This window comes from Piliocolobus tephrosceles, unplaced genomic scaffold (genome assembly GCF_002776525.5).
Source record: "Piliocolobus tephrosceles isolate RC106 unplaced genomic scaffold, ASM277652v3 unscaffolded_1368, whole genome shotgun sequence".
NCBI classification, from domain to species: domain Eukaryota; kingdom Metazoa; phylum Chordata; class Mammalia; order Primates; family Cercopithecidae; genus Piliocolobus; species Piliocolobus tephrosceles.
The window spans coordinates 1-9,179 of NW_022295065.1; the positions used below are offsets into that span (position 1 = coordinate 1).

Below are 9,179 nucleotides of genomic sequence, written 5' to 3' on the forward strand. Positions count from 1 at the left end.
ATTCAGCACATGAAGGCCCTGAGAGGGAAATGGAGCCCAAAGCCACTCAGCTGGTGAGGGGAGCCTAGGTGAGACTCCAGGGCCACCCTGTTTCCTGCCATCAGCACTGCTGAGAGCGGCTGGGACTCAGGAAGGAAGTGTGTGAGTGTGTGTGTGTGTGTGTTGGAGGCGGGGGGGCGGTGGGGTATCCAGAACCACCTCTAGCTCAGGCCCTTCCACCAGGACCCAGCTGGCCAGTAAACCCCCCACCACTTGGATTATCAGGACCCTGGAAGGGAGGCCCTTCCTGCGGTTCCATTGCTCACTCTAGGCAGTCCTCTGGCTGGAGAACGGACAGGCCAGGGCTGGGGACAGGGACTCACCCAGGCCCAGTTTTCACACAGCCTCAGGGACATCCCTGGTCTCACTATGGGAAGACTGAGACCCAGAGGGGAAAGAGCTTACCCAGGTTCACACAGCAAATCAGGGGCCAGGGCCACTCCCTCTACTCCCCCAAGGTCAGACAGCTGCCAGCGGGATGTTGTGTGACTGGGACTCCCCTTGACTGACTCCCAGCACAGCCCAGCCTCCGGCATGGCATCCTGTGGCATCAGGATTTTCAGTGGCCACGTGGCTCCTGAGCCCAGACTACAGATGGAACCAGCCGGTGCCGTGGATGCAATGGTTTGACGACCCCATTTCCCCATCACCCTCCCCGCCCCACCTCACTTCAGCAAAGATCCTGGGGTCAGGGGACCCACGGTGAGGCTCGACAGGCTCACAATCCTCAGTGCCACACGGCTGGGAGCTCTCAGGCCAGGCCTCGTGGCCACACTGGTCACTGTCTTCCTCGGGCAGCCCCGTCTGGGTGTTGACACACTTGACCAGGCGCCACTGGACATCACTGCCACAGGGAGCTGAGCACTGGAGGGAGTGGGGGAGGAATGAGTTTCTCCAGGGCCAGCCCTAGCAGTGGGGGCAGTGACACCTCCTCTGGGAAGCCGTCCCTACGTCCTGTGCCTGACAGGCTTGCCCTTGCTCCCAGCCGCCCCCTCAGTGCCTCCTGGAGGACCTGGTCCCACTCCGAGAGCCCACTTGGTGCTGGAACCCCACTCTCACTTGTGGGATCGGCTCCTGCAGAGGGGAGGGGCATGAGAACAGTGGGACAGCCCTTGGGGTTCCTGGGCAGTGAGCCCCTCACACGGGACACAACTGAGAGGCCTGGGCAGGGGCCCCGGGATGGAGCCCTGATGCAGCAGTGGGCAGAGATGTGGGCGAGACAATGCTGTGCCTGAGGGACAGGGCAGAGGACCTGCCGCAGCCCATTGGCAGGAGGGGAGGAGACAGGTTTCACAGCCGGTGCCCAGCCCACCAGGCTTCGTTGTTATCAGCCCTAAACGTGCGCTGTCTGTGCCAGTGTCGTGCTGTGCCTGGTCCTGTGCTTCATTGTGATCCTTCATTTAATCCTCCCGACCCTCGTCTCCTAAGCTGTTCCAATTTTACAGATGAGAAAACAGTAACCCAGCAAATCAAAGCAAGTTGCCCAGAGTCACTCAGCAGCCAGTGGGACAAAGACTCAAATGCTGGCCCAGCTGACTCCAGGACCCAGTTCAGGGCCCAAATCTGAGACACCTGAACCCCTGAGTTCCAAACAGGCCTGGCAGAAGGTGTCCTGCCCATCTGAGGCCCCTCTTTCACCCCCTTCTGCCGCTGGCCTTTGCTGGGCTCCCTTATACCCCCAAGCTCGTCATTCTCACCTCAGACTTCACACTTGCTATCCCCTTGATCCTTGTCTTTGGCATCACTGACTCCTCCCTCGGGTCTCAACCCCAGACTCCTCCTTGCAAGGCCTTCCCTGACATCACAGCACAAGTGCCCTTTCCTTGTCTGTTTCTCCCTGGCAGGTGTGAGCACCAGCGGGCGGGGCCTCGTCCAGTCACTGCTGCATGCGCAGGGGCCACAGAGAGCCTGGCTCACAGCACACACTCAAAAGATCCTTCACCCAACCCAGGACCGACCAGGTGCCACCACGCACTTGCTCCCCACCCCTCCACACAGCCCTGCTCACCTGGCCCCAGGACCCCACCACCCACTGTGTGCAGGGGTGGGTATTGCAGGGCCCTGTGGCGTTGGGTCTCAGTTGCCTCCTTGCAGAGGCCTGACTCCGGGCAGGTCACAGGACGCTGCTGCTCACCACTGCCACAGGCCTCGGGGCTCTAGGTGGGCAGGGAAGGAGTCAGGGCACAGCCAGGGTCTGAGGGCATCCCCTCCCCCCAACTGAACCCCCCAGGCCTCACCTCCCTCCAGGAAGAGGTGTACCAACTGAGGCAGGGCTGGGCCCCGCAGGGCCTGTGCGCAGGTGGCTTGGCAGGCCCGGGCTGACAATGGAAGGGCCGCAGCAGCCGGAGGTCCCGTGTGTCCACACACTGCACATCCCACACTGAGGAACCTCCGCCGCAGCTGCGGGAGCACTGGGGACCGAGAGACGTGTGGGAACACATCGCCATGTGCAGGCCCACAGGTGTGACCCCGTGAGGCGTGTGGCGGGAAAGGCATCAGGTCAATGCCCCAGCCCCAGGCAAGTCCCTGAAAAGCCCCAGCGAGAGGCCAAGGCTGGCCCACCCCAGGCAAAATGTGCCATGGCCAGGGGCTTCCATGGGCTGGGACAGACAGAGAAAGGGAAGAACAAAGGCAAGCTGGTGAAAGACAAGTCCAGATGGGGTCAAAAATACAGAGGAAAGGAGACAGGCCAAGCCAGACAAAGTTGAGAAGACTCCCAAGAGATTTGGAATCCGGTATGATCTGGTGCACAGACATGCAGCCTGGAGCCCTCCCCTGTCCTGCTGCTCTCGGAACACAGGCTGTGGGGAACCAGGGCTCCACGCCATGCCCTGGGAATGCCTCTCCTGGCTCCATCCTTATGCACCTTACTCCAGTTGCCTGAGTGCCAGTTGGCACAGGGCTGCAGGTGGCAGTGACAGGCAGGCTGGGACTGGTCAGCAGGGGCACAGTCCTCATTCAGGCCAGAGCTGCAGCACACCAGCCTCCAGATGGCACCCAAGCTGCAGGTGGTGGACACTGCAGGGCAGAGATCCATGAAAGCCAGGCAGATCCCATCCCCGCCAGGCCTCCACAGTCAGGAAACTATCCACCTAGGCTAGTGAGACCTCAGTAAGACAGGGCCCTCTTCTGGGCCGCAGTTTCCTTATTTGCAAAATAGGCTCCTCCACCTACCTCCCAGGAAGACCGTGAGAATGAAAAGTCAAATCCCCCCAGCAACCAACTGTCCCTGCTCACATGGGACAAAGGGCCTGTGTTCCAGTGTCATTGGTGCAGAGGTGGGGGAGGGGACCCTGTGGGCACCCCTGACCAGCTGTCCTGACCAGCCTCGTCGCTTCCCAGAGGCACCAGGGAAGGAAGGCTGGGTCCTGGGACCAGCAGCCAAATCGCTGGCTATCGATGTGCAAAACAAGCCCTGTGGGCCTCAGCCTGCCCCTTGCCACCCCCAAATTAGGGATCTGAACAGAAGCTTGCTTCTCCTACAGTGACCATCTGGGGACCCAGGGAGGGGGCCCTGGCCAGCTTCTTTCATGCAGCTCAGATGCCTGCAGGTCACTATCAAAGGAGGGTGGAGCCACTGAGGGCAGAGCCAGGTGGCAGTGGGCTGAGCCCAGCCTGGAGGAGCCAGGCCGAGCCTCAGGGAAGCTGCTGCCTGCTGGGCAGGACTGGGCCTGGCAGCCATGCGGGGACCCTCCCCACTGCACAGTGTCTGAGCCGGCTCCATCCTGGCGTGTGCTGTGCTGCCAGAGCGTGCCTGCCCCTGCCTTCCCTGAGGCCCCCTGTGCTGCCCAGAAGTGGGCCCCGGGGTCCCCTCATTCCCCTAATCCTGGGAACTCCTGCCCCAAGAGAGGCGAGACAGATGGTGCCTGTGTCCCACTCTGCTCATTTTCAGATGAGGAAACAGTCACCAAGGTCCCCCGCAAACTCCCAGCCCACCGAGCCCGCACCACTTGCCTGGCTCCAGTTTCCCGCTTGCCAGCTAGCGTTCCTGACAGCCAACAGGTCTGCAGGGGAGACTGCTTCAGCCAGGCTGGGAGCCAGCGGCTGGGTCTCAGGGGTTCTGTGGCTGTTGGCGGGGCTGTCCCAAGCGGGCATGGACAGTAGCCTAGAGCTCAGGAGCACCTCAGGGCTGAGGGACTCAGGCTGGCCCTTGGGTCCTGGGTTCAGGGCAGGCTCAGGCGTGTGCCCGAGGCCAGTCAGGGTTGTGGGAAGGAAGGTCCCCCACACTGCCACAGTCTGCACGTCCCATCAGCCTGGTCCTGGGGTTGGGAAGGTGGGAGTCCTCGGCTCCAGGGGGCTGTCCCTGCCCTTCATCTCTGGCAGAGGGGCTATGGGGGAGGGAGGGGGAGGAGCCACCCCAACAGTGGGCCACAGTTCACTGTCCACAGGCCCCAGGCTACCCTCCAGAGCTGGCTCCCAGGCCACAGTCCCTCCTGTCCACAGCTCTGTCATGTCAGGACTAGGAGAGGAGTGGATACTGCCAACCAGGGACAAAGGGGGCAGTGTGGGGCTGGGTCTTGGAGGCAGGTGGGGTGCTCCGTGGCCCTCAGGTTCATCATCATCCTTGAAAACCTCATTGGTCCTGTCCCTCCATGGAGGAGGCAGCTGGCTCGGGCTGTCCTTGCTAACTGGGAAGTCATTTTGGCTCTCAGGGGCGGCAGGCGTCTGCAGGCCATCAGTGGAAACCGTAGGCCAGGGCAGGCTGGGGAGCCCAAGGTCTGGGGCCCCTATGGGGCCTTCTTCCTCAGGCAGGAAATTGATCAAAGGGCTCCCAGGGGTCTGCTCTGAGGGTGGGGGTGTGGAGCAGCTGGCCTGGCTGGGTCAAGGGCTAGGGGACCAAGGTCCCGGTGCCCCCTCCTCCTTGGCTGCAGGAAGCTCTGTGGTAGGCACGGGGCTACACATGGAAGGCACAGCAGGACGGCTGTGTGGTCAGGGAGTCCAATCCCCTGTCCCCTCCAGGTCTAGATCGGGCTCCTCAAAGGGCCCATAGGACAGATCCTTGTGGAAGTTGATGAAATTGTAGTGATAGTAGAAGTTGTCCACAAACACGGGCCCCGGCAGGTCCAGCTCTAGGGCCTCCTCCTCAATGGCATTGCCCATGGTGGCTGGCTTGAGTGATGAGGCAGGTGAATGGTCTGGGGCCAGGTGGCTCAGGATGAAGCCAGCCTCATTGAAGAGCTCATGGCTGGAGGAGCCGCTGCCTGAGCCTTCAGGGCCCAGTGTGTCCAGGGGCCACCAAAAGGGTGGCAGAGAGCAGGTGACTTTGCTGGCTGGCTGCTGGGCCTCGACAAAGGGACACTGAGACACCAGTGTCATTAGTGCAGAGGACATTTTGGTGTTGAGTGCCCACATGTCACTAAGCACTGCAGGGGAAGCCAGGGTGAGGGGCTTAGGCTGGGAGGCAGGCTGCCAGGGGACGCTGGGGCATGGCTGGGTAACTTGTCCACTCCCTTATGTCAGGGTGGCAGAGACCCCAGCCAGCCCTGCCCAGCTCAAGGCCATGGCTGTGGACATGCTTGCCAGGGGTTTCCTGATCCCTGAGGCTTTAGAGTCAGGGGCTGGACCCTGGAATGCCCAGGCTCCCTCCCACCCACATGGGCTCCAGGAAGGCTGTCTGCCTACCTGTAGCCAAAGACCAAGGGTGGAGTTGGAGGCGGGCCCCCTCCCATCCCACACTCACCTGAGACCAGTTCCCCACAGCCCAGGTGGCTGGACAGGGCACATGGCAGTTTCAAGGGGTTTCAGTAGGGGGCCGGGGAAGGTGTTCACAGGCAGGTGGCTCCAGGGCACTCTGCTCATCCAGCCCCACATTGTGGATGCAAAGCACGGCCTGGCAGGGGAGGCCCCCAGGCCCACAGGAGCTGAAGCACAGCTGCCACTCACCTGCCCACCACCTGGTGAGGGCACATGGGTGGCATCACCATGGCATCAGATGAGTAGCATCAGCAGGCTCACCAGCAGGGAGGGCCAGGCTGGGCTTCCAGGCCCTCAGGGTTTGGGCAGAGCTGGGACTGAGGCCAGTGGATGATTCTCCAGAGCTCCAAGCCCAGGTAAGTGTCCTGCCCTCAAAGCCTGGTGACATGGCACAGCCCCTCCGCTCCTGCCACCTTCCCCTCAGGGAAATGGAGTGTGACCTGAGGCCTATTTCACATCCAGGGACCCAAAGAGGAGGACCACAGGTGTCCAGGCTGGCCCAGGCTGGGGTGAGGGGAGACCAGGGGCTGGGGCTTCTGCTTTGGGAAGAGAATGAAAGCCTGGCTCCCTCTGCTCCTCCCCAGGGCCCCTGGGGACCCAGATGTAGGGGACTGTGGCAGACCCAGGATGCCTGGGGGTGGGAAGTTGGCGGGACAGTGGGGGCAGGCTCACCTGGCAGGGCAGGGCTGCTACTGCACTTCCTCTGGCAGTCATCAGGCCAGCCCGGGGGGTCACAGTGCTCCCCATCCACGGGCCCTGCCTGCCACTCTAAGCAGTACACACTCTGCTTCTACACACCTAGGGGCCATGGGACTCAGCCTGGGACTGGCACCTACTTGCCCACCGCCCAAGACCCAAAGACACCCTTTCTGCCAGAACCCTCCCAGCACCTTACTGCCCATGTCAGGATGAAGGCAGACCTCTACCGTTGCTTCCTCTTGTACTCCTGGTTCTCACTCACCCTCTCTCCCATGTAGCCTCCCCTCTGACTGTCCCTGGACGGGTGGCAGAGTGTGGAGGTTTAGTGGGTTGGGTGCCCAGACCCTCTGCTTCCTAACTGAGATGCCTGGGCAGCTCATTTGGCCTCTCTGAACCTCAGTGTCCTCCTCTGGGAAGTGGGAGCAACAATCCTGCCTCCTCCAAGCTCTGGAGGGAGGACTGCACATGTTCTTGCATGTGCAGGCTTGGCCCGTGCCCCACACATCCTAAGAGCTCAATCCTTGCCAGCTGCTGCTAGCACGCAAACCCAGCCATGGCATCAAGACCGTCCCACCATCCTCACCCTTCCCGATGGCTCAGAGAATATCTGGAAAAGAAACTGGGCAACAAGGGGCATCTCCTCTCCACCGCCACACCAGCCTTGGCACTGCTCCTGTCCTTCACACCGCCTGCCACTGCCCATCCTGGGGCCTTTGCACGACCATGCTCCTCACCTTGAACACTCACTCCCATACTGCCTGTTGAGGCCCAGCCGCAGGACCCCCTCTGCAGGTGGCTCTGCCTTCTCGGCTCCACCCCCACCCTGTGGTCCAGAGTGTAAGTTGTCCCTCCCATGAGGTGCCAGTCCCACACCTGTCCCCCTCTTTCCTCACCAGCAGATTTTGATTTAGTTCAAGGAGCAATGATACCTGCTGAAAACACAACCCACTGCCGCTCCCTTGCAACTAGGGGGGTCTGGGACACAGTCCTGGCTGGAGAGAAAAAGGCACGAGTCCCTCGCTGGGAGTCAGCCCTTTCCCCTCTCCTTCTTCCTGCCCAGTACAGGGTAAGAGCCCTGGAAGGGAGGACACCATCTGTGACAAGAGGAGTGAGGGGAGGCTGCTGTAGCAAGGATGGTGTGGCTGAGGGCCAATCAGCTCCAGGTCCTGCCACCTTGGACTGTGCACCTGGGACTTCCTGCCTGAGACAAAGAACCCCTGTCTGTTCCAGCCACCAAGGGGCACTTGCCTCTGCAGACACTCCTAAGTGGTCCACCTGTGAAGCAGCCAGTTTTCTGAAAGACAATTCCCAAATGTCTAATCCTGCAAATGTATGTGCTGTTTTTCACGTTTGTCCAATTAAAGACCTGCTGTGTGACTGTGTGCAAGTCTTCGGCCAGCCTCTGGGCCTTAGTTTCCTCCTGTATAAAGTGGGGTTGGGGCTGCCTCTGCAGAGGGCTGTTGAGAAGCTGGGACAAGCTTCAGGCATGACTGGCACTGGCTGGAGGGACTGCTCCAAGTCTCTAGCCCATGACACCAGCATCCTAACGAGCCCCTGAGTCCTCAGACTCCCTCCTGGTGGCAGTACCCCAGCCCGGGTCTAAAGAAAGTGCCCAGGGCCTCAGCCAGCTGAGAGGTCTGACCAAGCACAGCTCCTGAAACCCTCCACATCTAGGCCAGGGTCGCTGGCCCCCACCCAGCTCAGACCTGGAGGCCAGGAGGCAGGGAGGGCCACAGGCCAGTCTTGGATAAGCACAGGGCCCTGGGTGAGGCCGGCTGTGAACCCCATGCCTGCCCCGGGTGGCCTCCTGAAGTGAAGATTAGCCGGGTAGTGCCTCAGGTCTACAGTACCACTGAGTTCTGTGTCTCAGCAGATCTTCACACCACCCCGTTTAGATGGGAAACAGAGGCCCAGAGAGGTGAAGTCACTCACCTCAGGCCATCCCTTCAGTGCTGGCCCATCCTCCCAGCTGCCCCCAGTCTCATCTCAGATCCTTGTTGTGCCTCTGAGGCCACCAAGCCCCTCCCGCAGAGTGCCCCCTACAGACGAGCTGCAAGACTGAGGGCCTGGCCTGCAAAAACTGCATTTGCCCCCGACTACAACTTTACTGGATGGGCACTGCTATTATATAGACGGGGAAACGGAGGACCAGAGGAGGGGTGAAGAGGGGATTCGAACCCAGAGCCATCTAAGGTGCAGGGCTCTTCCCCACTGCCCTCTCCTGCCTCCTTCCAGCCAGCAGCTGCTTTGTCATGTGGCATCTGATGAGTCTCTCCAGTCTCTGGACCTCAGTGTCCCCCTCTCTGCAAAGGGTCAGCAGTGGGGACCCTGTCAGCCCCCAGAACACTGCTTGAAAGTGACTCAAGGTGGCCTGGACACTCAGACTGACCATTATGAGGATACTTCTAAGAGCCAGAGGCTGGGACAGAGCCAAGCTCCTGCAATCGGCTGACTGCTTGGGTCCCTCTGTCCCATTGCCCAGGGCACCCTGGGCCCCACACTCACATAGGCTGCATGCACTGCCGCTCGGGGCTCTGTACGCCCACGTCACAGCTCCGGGAGCAGATGGACCAGGCGCTCCAGCTGGACCAGCCACCATTCACTGCCTCAGGCCGGAAGCCCACGGGTACGCACTCCCCATTGAGACACCACTACTGTGACAGATGGAGGTAGAGCCACCCCACCCCCAGCCTATCAGTTATCCTCACCCTAGTGAGAACAAGGTGGGTGGGAAGGCTGCGAAAGGC

The 9,179-nt window shown here is 61.1% G+C and overlaps 1 pseudogene; it reads right to left on the reverse strand.

Moving 5' to 3' along the window:
- Nucleotides 1–708: 708 nt before the first annotated feature.
- Nucleotides 709–7,255, reverse strand: LOC111533252 (annotated as a pseudogene).
- Between the last annotated feature and the right edge of the window lie 1,924 nt (nucleotides 7,256–9,179).